Raw genomic sequence first — 14,118 nt, forward strand, 5'->3', positions numbered from 1 at the left:
CTTTCCCCAAACAACCCTAAGACCAGATCTATGATTTCTGTGGGTGATGAGGGTTGGACATTTTAATTTGCAGACTTCTGTGGGTTAGAGAAATGCATGGGTTAATGCTGTATTTCTGTCATGATTTTAGATGTACTTGCATTTCAATAGACATGTATAAATGATGTATGAAATGGAAGTCTTCTCATTTCCATTCCAAATGTTCATGGTGAAAGTTCAAGTTCCTATTGGTCACTAGGTGTTTTTGCTTAACTTTTAATCTAGAAATAGCTAAGCTCTGGATTCCAGAATTCACTCCTCCCTCAGTGCTAGATGATATTCCATATATGCTGTCATTTTTTTCCTTATAACTTGAATCTTGGTTTCTCTACAATTATTCAACATTCTAATCCCAAGAAATTAGCTAAGTAATATTTGAAGGCAAATAATTGTTTAAAGTACTTGTTTGGAAAAAATTTTTAAAGAGCAAAAGCATTTTAAATAATACATTTTTTTAAATCAAAATTTCATTTTTGACCAAACTTCCTTGAACAAACAAAAAAAGAAAAAAATGTCGAAACAAAATATATTATGAAAACCAAAGATGCTGTTATCATTATTGTTGAGAAAGGCAATTTGGTGAAGTTAAGAAATACCTTGAAAATCATGGAGTTAAAGTACAGCTTTGTCTTCTAGATTATGCCTTATCACCTTCCCAAACCTTCATTCTTCAAACCATTTGTCTAAAGTTCATTTTTTGCACCTTATTTTCCACATCTCACTTCCTAATAATCTTGACTTCATTTAAGACAATTTTTTGACAGTGAGCTTCAAGCCTCCAGCAGGCGTCGCAGGATGGGATTTGCCCCACCCAAAGATCGGAGCTACGGCTTCCAGGATTATCCAAGATGGCCGCTATGGCTTCGAAATGTGTTGGCAAATGGGGAGCTGCAGCTCAGGGGTGGACGTGGTCAGCTGGAGGTCCTGGAGGCGGGATGCGGTTGGTCCGGCAGGGGTCCTGGAGGTCCGATGTGTTTGGTGTGGTTGTGGGATCCTGGAGGCCAGGTGCAATCAGTCGGTCTGGGGTCCCGGTGATAGGGCGCAGTCAGTTGGTCTGGGGGTCCTGGCTGCAGGGAGCAGTCAGTCGATGTGAGGGCCCCAGAGGCAGGGAGTGATCGGTCAGGCTGAGGGATCTTGGAGATGGTGCTCAGTCGGTACGACCAGGGGTCCTACGGGGCCTGGCTGTTGTCTCAAAATGGCGGCAGCCACGTGTAATCAAACCTGCAGGTACTATAACAGTGAACTTCCAGGCAACAGCAGGCAGCTGGTGCCCCACTGGCGGTAGGCGATCAGTTTGCTGACTGTAGTCGGACGATCGGGAGGTGAACCTCGTGCGTTGGGTGATGGATAGGTGTAAGGCAGGCGATGGACTGGCCAGAGGCAGGCAAATAGCGGATGATAGATGCCTGATAGTGAGCAATCTGCACTCAAAAAAGGCATGGATATGCTGGCAGACTGTAAGTCATCACAGCAGACAAATGGGGTAAACACCAGGGGATCGATAAACAGCAAAAACTGCCTCACCGAGAAACAGATATCCTCTGCTGTAATCCCAGTGGCTCAGGAGACTGAGACAGGAGGACCACAAGGTCAAGGCCAACCTCAGCAACTCATCAAGGTCTTAAGCAACCCAGCGAGACCAGAACCTGGGCCGGGAGGATGCGATGAGCCATACAAGGCAGGAACCTAGAGGGAGCCAGAAGAGGGAGCCACAAAATATCTACAAGCCCCTAGCATTGCTCAGGGGCTCAGCATTCAGTTACCTCATTTATATCATAAATAAATGTGATATAAATTCACAAGAACCACACAGTACTTATGAAGCATGTACTTGTTTTCCAGTGAGAAGGCAGTAGCTCAAAGAGGTCAAATGATTTGTCCATGGTCATGGAGTTGGTAAACAACAGAACAGGATAGGTGCTCTGTGACCTTCCTTAAAGTACAGAGACCAACTCTCTCTCCAGTGCATCATGTTGCCACAGTTGCCAAAGACCATGCATTGTCAAACCAGCAGCCAATGGGCAAAAATCTGTTATGCTTCCTGTTTGCCTTTAAGGTATTTACTGCTTATATATTTTAGGGACCACATTTTTAAACGTCAAAGATTATGATTTCATAATCTTACTGATTGCAAGTTAAATCCTGCCTATGAGACACACACTCACAAAGTATTCACAATGGAAATGTGTATCAGCATGTTGCAAGATGTTTGTGATTTTTGACCCATACTCAGTTTAATAAAACCAAGAACTACCTTTTATTAGACATCAACCACAAAATTATATCAAGCAGGGTGATAAAGATTTTTGCATATCTGGCCTTGTTCAACCATTTAAAAAACACTATTGTTATCTACATTTCATGGGTACAAAAAGTGAACAACAGAAAGTTTAAGTGAAGACAGAAACTAATTTGAAACTTATTCCACGTCCTGTGTTTTTAACCACACATTCATCTTCCTATGAAAGGAGGAAATAAGGATTCAGAGAGAAAATTCGTATCTTACTCCTAAACTAGGATTAAAAACACAGAACTGTATGTGCTCATCATGAAGTATGTTCTGCCTCCAGGTGCCTGAAGTTCCTAGGCATAGCCTTATGTTTAAGCTCCTGACTAGGAAGACCCAGTCTGTAAGAAAATTGCTTCAAACTTCTTCACTTCAGATTTCTGGCATTTCCACATGCTTCTTGGATTGTCTATCATTTACAATGACTTCTTTACAGTGATCATTTGGGGTAAAATAACAAAAATGATAAACAGTGATGATGACAATGTTGTTATCAGTTCAGGTTCTAGTCCAAGAAGCCTTGTTTGTCAGAGAGAATTGAAGGGAGAGCAAATCAGAAAACTGTAATAAAAAGGCTTAGTTGGTAAATTACCATATGTGAATCTTCTTTGATTTTTGCATCTTCTGTAAGACAATTTGAAAGCTAAATGGCACTTCAACCCAGAGAGTGTGAAATCTGAAATCTGTGCTGTTAAAGTCATACAACTGAGCTCTGATAAATAATCTCAAGTAATTTGAGACTTAATGTACCATTAAGACCATCTCTGTTCCCATCTACCTGTGTGGTCAATTTTAATAGACATTTCCTTTTAAAAAGAGACTGCAGCCATTCTCCAGCCCTGAATGACATGCGTGGGTTGTGCAATGCCTGTGCTTCCACCAACTAGCTGCAGTGGAAGGGTGACCATATTTTAGAAGATCTAATTGAGCTCCTTGTTTGATCCTCATTAACCACCACGTTTTTTAAGTTACTTAGGTGAAGTTTTGTTGACACATGGTTGGGGAGGAGGGTGTGTGCATGTTCCCTCTGCTCTCTGTCATCTTTCACAGGCTCCATAAATATCCATAGCACATAGATATTTATTCCATGGGATATTTATAAGTAAAACCTCCAAAAGGAAAAAAAAAATTAATCCTCAGGAAAAAAAATTTCTTAGAAATAAGATTGAGGCTGAACATTCCAAACCTAAATAGACTCAGGGTGTGATTCTGGTAGTGAAAAAGACATCAAAATATGGACTGTTGTCATAACTTGAAAAAAAAAAGGAAAAAGGCAAGATTTCTCTTCATAAAGGAATAGTTCTTATCTCCAAACTCATATCACTGCCTTAAAAAGGACAATATCCATGTGATACACAACCAGTTTTGTTTGCACATTGTCATAGGGGAAAGCTCACAATCCAAAGCTACGGCTTATAACAGTAAGATACAATGGAGAAAATGTATATAAAAAAGTAATGCAGACTTTGGTATGTAAGAAGTATTTCCATGAGTGTCTTTATTCTTTCAGCGACTACTGACTTCTAGAAACAGGAGACTGGGATCTTATGCTCTCTACCTTAAAGTACAGCATGCTGAGATCAGGGCACAGACTGACAGAAAACCAGGGTGGAAGTAATCCTCAGAGCCCAAACTCTAGACAGTATCTAAGTATGAAGACAGCATTGTCATCATTCACTCACCAGCTTCCACTCATGTCCCCATAGAATCCAGAGTTCACACTTACTCAAGCACTGTGGATGGATGAGCTGAAGCTACATCTCAACTGCATCAAACATTTCAGACAGACTCCAGTGCTGTCTCTTTAAGCCATGGTACAGAGCAAGTCCAATACTTCCTTTATATTTATGGAAGACCTTATAAAGTTACATTGGTATTAGTCACCTGAGATGAATTTGACTACTCTAAATTACTGATTTGAGAACTCTGAGGTAGAATGCTTCCCCCACTGCCCTTTGGTGTCATCCATTCCTTGGGCAGCTGATAAATGAGACCACTACTTAGCATTACCTTTGTGCCTATAAATGAGTCTCTTCTCTAAATGAACCTCTTAGTCATAATTAATATGGTAGTACACTTTACATTTTAACATCACTTAAAACAACCTTTACATAATTTGAGTTTCACAACAACCTTGTTAGAGAGTTATTACACTTTGCATAAAAAAAAAAGAAGTGGGTCATAGTTTAGTAACTTTCACAAATCCACTTGATTATTAAGTGATGAGAGTTAAGATTCAAACATAATTTTTCTAACTCCAAAATTTAGATTCTTAAAATTGTATGGCATTATCCACACCCTTTTTTCTAGACAAAGAGAAACAAACTAAGGCTAAAGGAAACAAATTGAGGGTTTTTTTTTTTTTTTTTTTTTTTTTTCCCCCGACTGCATTTTGATCCATTATACACAAATGGGGTACAATTTTTTGTCCTATTCAACAAATGGTGCTAGGAAAACTGGAAATATGGAGGCAGTAAAATGAAATTAAACCTCTGTCTCTCACCCTGCACAAAACTCAACTCAAAATGATCAAGGACCTAGGAATTAGACCAGTGACTCTGCACCAAATAGAAGAAAAAGTAGGCCAAATCTCCATCACGTTGGCTTAGGACCAGACTTCCTTAACAAGACTCTCAAAGCACAAGAAATCAAAGCAAGAATCAATAAATTGGATGGATTCAAACTAAAAAGCTTTTTCTCAGTAAACGATACAACCAATAATGTGAAAAAGGAGCCTACAGAGTGGGAGAAAATCTTTTCCACACACACTTCTCACAGAGTACTAATCTACAAAATTTATAAAGAACTTACAAAACTTTACACCAAAAATACAAAGAACCCAATCAATAGATGGGCCAAGGAACTGGATAGACAATTTAAAGGAGATGTACAGATATAACACATATATGAAAAAGTGTTCAACATCTCTAGTAATTAGAGAAATGCAAATTAAAATCACCCTAAGATTTCATCTTACTCCAATTAGAATGGCTATTTATCAAGAACACAAACAATAATAGATGTTGATGTGGATGGGGGGAAAAAGGCACACTTTTACAAATTGAGTTTTTTAAAAAGCCATTTCTCTTCCAATCTCTTGGTCTCTCCTTGTCACATATATCCCCACAACACACACACACACACACACACACACACACACACACACTCACACAGTTACACTTGAACAATCCAGAAAGGGTTATCAGTATGGTATAAGAAAAATCAAAAAGCATTTTTTATTCTAAAATATACCCAAACCTGTGCTATTTTTTTGATACCTGAAAATCCCATTATTTTCTCGCCTATTTCAAAAAAGTTTTCATGTCCAAAAGGTCCCTTTCCTTTCGTTCATCTACCTAACAGTACATGAATGCGAAGCCCACTGGCAGAAACACCAAAACAAGAATCAGTACAACAAGGCCCAAGACAGGGGATAAGGAATGTAGAAGATGAAGCCATGGTCTGAAGACATCTATGGGTGCAGAATTCCTAGAGAACAAGGTAGTCTTGTTGGGATGCCATGAAATGAAATTCACAAATTCAAATGCACCATACAGATAAAGATTGATTGTAAGAGCTTAAAACTTGACTTTTGCAACACAAAATCATAGCCACCAACATGGACTGGTGTCTGCTTTATTCCTTTCAGGCTGCTACAAAAAAATGCTGTAGATTAGGTGGTATGTGAACACAAAAAATTATTACAGCTCTGGAGCTGGGAAGTCCAGAATCAAGGCATTAGCCAATTCAGTATCTTCTGAGGGGGTCACTCTCTAGTTCCTGGGTGGTGTGATCTGTGTTTTCATGTGTTGCGGGAAGCAAGGTTCCCTTTTGGAGCTTCTTTAATAAGGCATGAATCCCATTCATCTAGGGTCTGCCCTCATGACCTAATCACCCCCAAAAGCCCAGAGTTTGATTTATTTTTCACTTATTGTTTTAATTGGTATGTTGTAATTATATATAATAGACTTTCTTATGATGTATATGTATATACACATAATTTGGTGCTTGTGTCTCTTTCAAATTTATCCATTGACACTAATCACCATAGGCTCTGTGCTTTAATATTATTATATTGGTGATTAATTTCAATTGAAGAGATGCAAATGTTGAGACCATAGTGATTTCCATTAAAAGTCACTTAACATTTGCCATTTACTCATTCACTCAAAATAGTTTTGGCTATCCTTTAGGTATCAGGAATTATACCAGAAACCTGGGGGTCAGTGGTGTAAAGGAAAGTCATGGCCTATGTTCTCACAAAGCACATTCATATGCTCGGCAGGTATGTCAAAATAGTGTTAGGTAGTAGTATAAACTTCTATGGGAAATACAGCAAACCAAGGGTGGTCTAACAGCATCAGAATGGTTATTATGAAAGAAAAGCTAAGCTTTTTAGAATGAGAAAAAATTATCAAAATGAGGGGAGACAGGCACAATCAGGATCTATAAAAAAAATCAATATAATTGGAGCTCAGGAATTGATGGGGAAAAGGTGGCACATGAGGTAGCAGGGAACAGACCATGAAGTATTTCAATGACACCCAATCAAGGCAACAGAAACCACTCCCAATATTTCATTTTAGACAGAAGATAATACAGGGAATTGATCTCATTGGGGTAAAAGCTATGACTCAAACAGAGGACATAGAGCTTAGCAAGGGCAGGAACCTGTATGTTCATTTGGCTGAAGGAGCAAATGCAGAAAGTAGTGTTACTAGAGCCCCAGGGCTGGGTCAGGTGACAAACCAGGAACCACAGAGGACCTGCCTGGCAAGAGCTAGAACCACACAGCAGCTACCAGAAAACCCTCAGGTGGCAGAAAGAGAGGGGTGATGTGCCCTGGCTTCTCCTGTTCTACTCTTCAGTCTTATCAGGTCACCCTTTGGAGGCCAGTGGTGAGGGGCCTCAGAGATGCAATCCCTGCAACAGAGTGGTAAGAACACTAATGTAATAATGAATGGAGAGAACTTAGCCTTTACTGTGGTGCAAAGAGGTCTTTGAAGGATCATTCCTTTTGCACACTGCAAGCACTCCAACGGAAAATCAGGGGCAAGGATTGATGCTTAAGGACAGCTAAGAGGAAAAAAAAAATAATGAAACAATTCTATCTATTATCTTATATTCATTAAATTTGAAGACCATCTTCACTCAGTGTTACCAGTTGAACTCTATGGAAAGATTTGTAATAACCTGTGGTCTGTGGGAGATCAATGGGTTAAAGTGGGGACCTCTAAGGCAAAACTCAGGGCAGGCAGTCATGGAAATTAGAGAGTAGATATCAGACTTTGGGGTACTACATGCATTATGAAGATCAGTAAAGGAATCTAAAAGGGAGAAGTAGGATACTAAAAACAGAGTTTATTGTCCCTTATCCTGACTGATTCTTATTTTTTCAACATGAAGCTTTCTCTGACTCCCTGATCAACCCCAAGTCATTTCTCTGGTCAGGGAATCCCTTGACTTGCTGTGTTGTCCAGAAATTTCTGAGATGATGCCCATGTTCAATGATACAGTAGTCTCTAGCCACCCATGTCTACAGAGTAACTAAAAAGTAGTTAGAGTACCTGATAACTAGTTTTTGATTCTACTTATTTTAAATTTATTTAAATTTAAGCATGACCATTTTCCCTGAACTTACATTTTTCCCTCTTGTACACTGCTGAAAGGCCCTTATAGATTAACAAGATGGATTTTATAACAAAACTATCAGAATTGTTTTGTGAAAATGACTTTGATTCTTTCAAACCAATTACCATGTTTAAAGAGCACTGTCCTTGCTTAAATAACTTTGGACCAACTTTTTCTCAAAGTTAGCTTCTAAGAAATTGAGAGAAACTATTGTTGGCATTTGGGTACATCTCTAATTTTTTAATCATTTTAAAATTTCATTTCTCTCTTTTTCAATGTATACATTTTTATTTAAAATATACAAGTGCTAATTTTGTTTCTAATTATCATTATAGTCTTTTCTGATATTCTTTTAAAAATAAAAACTGATCATATTTTGTGCACAACTTAGTATCTGAACTTTTCCACAACTCTCACAGAAGCATGAATACCATTAAATATTAGTTAAAATGTGATATTTAAAATAGTTTCAAAATATTCTATCACATGGATATATGAAACTATATATCTACTTCTATGATGGCTACTATTTATGAAATAAAACAGAAATATTTTCTTATTTATAATTCTTTTGTTTCCTGGTACCACAGATTAAACCCAAGGGCTCTTAACCACTAAGCCACATCACTAGTCCAGCTCATTTTATTTTTTTATTTCGAGACAGGGTCTCGCAGAGTTACTGAGGATGTTGCTAAATTGAACTGAATGCTTTGTGCTTTCTCCAAAATATAATCTACTCCAGAAGACAGAGCAGGATAATTTTTAAAAAGGAATAATTATTAAATATCTGCTACATACCATGCTTATAATATATATTATCTAATTTAGTCTTAGAAATTCCATAACATGTAATATTGTGCCACTAATTTTTAGCATTTCAAGTAAAAAATTTCAAAAAGTCTAAGTACATTATTTTAAGCCACATAACTAAGTGATGTCTGATCTACATTTTGAGAGCAGAGTATTGAATTCCACTCCATACTTCATACGGTAGCAGGTGACAGCAACTGAATGGTTTCAACAGAAGTATGATGGTAATTACAAAATATGTGTTTCATCTCTTATCATTTGTATACATCTCAGAGTATTTATATGGACTATTTTGGCATACAGGTAAAGGGTTCAAAGTAATTTGACTCTTGCTAATTGCATGAAAACAAATATATCATATATATATGTGCAATGTTTTGTATATGTATGTGTATGTATATATATATTTATATATAAACCATGACCCCTTAAACGGATTGTCCCTGTCAGATAATACCCAAGCACATCCATCAACCCAATGGCAGCATTTTACTCTCTGGCAACCTGGATCTTTCTGGAACTTCCCACAGTGACAGTTTGAGCAGTTTTAATTAACAAGCATGATTAGACTGGAGGAAATTAGTTCCCTAAATGCCAGTCAATTCTGTTCTCCCTTTCACAGGTTCTCAAACAAAGATTGCAGCTGATACTGCTGCCGGCGCTGTGTTGTGGAGTTGGAGGGCTAGCAAAGGCTGGCCAGGATTTCAGACTCAACCTGGCCGTGAACCAGACAGGATCAGGAATAATTCCATGCAAGAAATAACCCATAACTAGAGGCTTCTCTGAGTCCTGGGATTTCATTTCAGCAAGGGAGAAAGCTGTCAAGTTACTCTGCTCCTTGTAAACAGAGGAAACCAACTGGTCCTTGCAGGTCTCCAGCTTCCTGAGAACATCATCAAGTTTCCCCAGTGGAGGACTTTTTAAGACCATAATATTTAGGGATAAATTAAAAGAGGGTGGGGGTGCAAGTAAGTTGAAAAAAGCTAATTTATAGCTTCAGAGAAATAAAAATGAGTTTGTTTATAAAAATACAGTAGGAGATTAAGACATCATCCAGCAAGAACATTCAATACTACTTTGAATAACAATTCTGGGCATTTCTAGTATATGTTGTGTTTTTATATTCCATGTGACCCAAAGTAAGAAGGAGGTACTCAGTGTCTAGGCTGGGAGAGAAGAGTTAGCAGAAGCAACTCAGATAAAGGCTCAAACTTTGAACCTTGCTCTTGTACAACCACAAATAATATACTGGGGCACTGGTTTTACTTTTTTGCTACACAGCATAATGGGAGTGTGGAACTCATCTGCTTTGGTGTGAATTCTGGTTCATGTGTACCAGTCATGTGATTTTGAGCCAGTAACTCCTCTTTGTAGCTCAGCTTCTCCTTCTATAATGTGGACTCAGTAACAGTAGCTGCCACCTAAAGTTTTAAGATTACTTGAGATACTATTCATAAATGGTTTTAACAGTATCTGAAACATATTTAGTCCTATATAAGAATGTAACATATAACAAATACGTTTTTAATATTTTTTTCTATTTCATTCTCACCTAGCCATTGATAAATGAGCAGTTTCAGGCAATGTGGGTACACAAACTTGTCTCTCCTATCACTCTTACCCTGCCTGCCCCAGCTCCTTTCTGAGAAAAGCAGGTGCATGATGTTGAAAAGCAGTTTTCCTCCCCTTCACATTCATTTGTGCTGCCAACCACCTCTCCTTTCATCCTGAAGGCTTGGAGGAGGGTCCGTCTCTCCTCTTAGGGAAAGTGAAGCCCTTCCCATTTCCTTGTTTCATATTCTCCTTGGGAACCTTTCTGTCGTGCGGTCTCCTCTTTTAGTCGTCTCTCTGTTTATGCTCCCTTCAGTTCAAGTTCAAGTTCCTATAGACTCAACACGATGCCCCTCATCACTTGTCACCTCCCATGCAGTTCTCTAATTCTCATAACAGCCTCATTCCAGGATTCATTTTTTCCTACCAGAGACTTTGGACTCCTGACCCCGTCTTCCCAGAAGAGAAGGTTGTTCAATCTAATTCTACAGAAAATTATTAAAAAATGAATAAGTAAAGATAAAGAAATTGAATAGTGCAAGTAACTCAGAAACTTGAAAAAGTATCAGTTCTTCACAGGGCAGAGGCTATAGTTTATGGAAGATGATAAGTATGCCTAGCCCACACCGCCCCACAAAATTATTTTTGTAAAAACCTAGAAGTAAAATCCAAAGAGAGTCGAAGGACTCTGGGATAGGGATTCCCATGTACCTCATGTGGGAAGGGAGCATGAAATGGTGGGAATGAAAGAATAAAGATGGGTCAGACCCCTTACTTCTCTATTCTAAACCAAGATTCTTCTCAACCTCTGCTGCTCTTGGAAAGTATGAACAACAGGAGGAATAATAGAATAGTTAAATCTATGAGTCTTTAGAAAAGATGGTAATTGGGCCCTTTATTCCCTTGCCAAAAACATTTTAACAAGGGGGAAAAATGATTTTCTTGTTAAATCCACTTTAACCTGAAAATTCCATTAACCAAACTATAACATTTCTTAAATCTTCTTGATGATTGAAATTTTACCCTGATTGATAAAACTTATCCATGTCTGTTGATATTAAAGGAAAATGCCAGCATATAGCCTTAGAGAATATAAATTATTTTTCATGTCTCTTATCACAGTTTGAAGATATTCTCATCAGAGAATTGTCAATTTTATAGGCTCCTAAAGATTTATTCTTGAGTTGTCCATTATTCATCTGGGGAAGAGGTGGATATAAGTGTCAAATGGGTTGGCCAATGTCACTGCACAGGTAGGGTTACCAACGTCTCAGAACATCCTAAAGTCCTAGGCAATTTGTTATCCTACAGCAGAAGTTCAGAGATGTGAAGGATCAGAGTATTACTTCTTCAGTATAACAACTACAATTCTTTAGATTTATGTCATAATCAACATAACGTTTCATGGATAGAATAAGTGAGGATTTGTAGGGCTCATCTTAGTTCATGTTAAAGTCCAAGGTAAAATAGAACTGTAACAATAATCGTACTTCAAGTTAATATTAAAAATCATTATAATTTTATGTGATTTTAATGTTTCATTATACTTTCCTAAGTCTTATTTTATATGATTTACTCAGAACATTTTATATATCTTGCCTGTTCTGATCCTAAATCACCCTGGTAGCTATATCCTCAACTTGGTGTTCATTTCCATATGACTCTACCTCCCAAGAGAACATGCTTATTTGATCATATGTTATAAATTCAGGTAAGCTTTACCTGACTATGTACTACAGCATGATCTCTGGTCAAATAACTATCAATGAGTAAATCAGATTTCTCATCCAAAAATTTAACCAAGAATTTAAAGAACAAACTAGAGTTAGATGTAAAGTTGATATACCAGGAAGACAGGAAGAAAGCAGAAGCAGGTAAAATATATTATAACAGGTGCTCAGAGAAAAGCAAAACTGAGGCACTTAGGTTCCTGAAAGGAACCTTCCCAACTGCTATTTTCTATAAAGCTGTTTCTATCCTTGGAATTCAATGAAATATGCTCCTCGTCATGTAATAACAACTAAGAGGAAATTTCATGAATTAGCTGGAATGAGTTCCTGTTCTTTTTAACCTAAATAATCTTGCCCAGCACATCCACATGACAGTCCCTCAAGGTAGACAGGGACAGTGTCATCAAAGGATTGGAAATGAGAAGGAATATCAGCTTTGTGTGTGTCTAGTGGTTCCAGATATGTAATTCAGCAGAATCACTTAGGGAGATTTTCACAAGTTAACCTTCCCAGACTCATTATGATTGGAGATAGGCTCAGAAAAACCAACATTTTCTAGGAATCCCCCCAAATGTCTCCCATGATGAGCTGGTTTAGGGAACTTAACTTAGGGGCTCTTGGTCTTCTTTGGGACACAGATATATTTGAAAATCTGGTAAAATTGGGATCCCTCTTTTTTTTTTTTTTCTTTTCCTGTTATTAGTTCACTTACAAACATATCTACTATGCTATGAGTCCAGGAGTTTGATCCATTTTGAAGGGAACAAACATTTTCATTTCTTAAGCAGTAGTGTCTTACTGCACAGAAAATCCTGATTTAAAGTATAAGGTCATCATAATCAAGAACCACCTTTTGTTATCCACTGAAAATATCAAATAGTTGATAAGGAAAAGGAACACAGATATGTTTATCAGTGTCCATACAGAAAACACGTGAGGTGTTTCCGCAGAGGGTAGGTTATATATGTCACTAGTTACAGAGGTGTTGAAAGACAGGAAGAAGAAAAATCAATACTGAGATATAATAATTACAGGAAACAATCTATGATCCAGGGCAGGGAAATAAAGAGAAGGAGTTAGGATTTTTTGGAATCTCTGCGCACAGTTGGTATTGATACTGCAGGAGCATGGTTGAGAATCCCAGCAGACCTGGCTCTGTGGTCTCTATGGAAGAGATTCTGACCTTTTCTTTCTATTACTGTTAAAGAGAACAGTGAAGCTGGTACAGGGAGCAGCAGAAGTTGGTGGTTAAAACTAACTGCTGCTACTAGGACAATGCTAAGAAGAATAGAAAGCAAACAAGAAGCAGCTGTTCCCCTGCTCCCCAGTTTCCATTTTCCTCTAGTTCTAATTGGCAGAAAAGGAACAGAAAATGTGGGTATTTAAATTATCCCCACAAATCACTTCGAGAAGTGATCCTAATTTTCTTCCATTTCCATGTAGACATTTTTAACAACTCATTCCCAATAAACAGAATAAAGTGAGAGTGATGGTATACAACTTCAAAGACAGTTCATGGAAAAGAGAGATTCACTCAGAGGAGAGTCTAAACCCATGGAGAAATGTTCTTGGGTGAGCAAGAGTAGGCTAAGTCTGAATCAAGAAACTTCTATCTGAACTTTAGATTTGTTATGGTCCAGTGATGCCTTTGTGTCTTGCCTTTTCATTATTGAACATTGTTTTAAGTTTAGAGTATGAGATAAGTAATGTGCCTTTTACCTTAGAGGTCTCCAGGTTGAAAAACACTATAATCAATGAATTATACTTTAAGGAACTACCACCCAAAACCTTGTCCATATGAAAATCTGGTTTAGATGATTTTTGAGATGGGATCTTTGTGGAACTTGGGAGGGAGTACGTGTGCATTTTATATGTGAGAAGAATGTAAACAATTACTAACTAGTGTATACAGTGTGGTGGTTTTATACTTGAAGCTCAAATTCTTCAATACACTTCCCTCTAAGTAGCAAATTCTAGCTGGGCGAGTGGCACACACCTGTAATCCTAGTGACTCAGGAGACTGAGTCAGGAGGATCAAGAGTTCAAAGCCAGCCCCCTCAATGGTAAGGC

This window comes from Sciurus carolinensis, chromosome 5 (assembly GCF_902686445.1).
Source record: "Sciurus carolinensis chromosome 5, mSciCar1.2, whole genome shotgun sequence".
Lineage (NCBI taxonomy): Eukaryota > Metazoa > Chordata > Mammalia > Rodentia > Sciuridae > Sciurus > Sciurus carolinensis.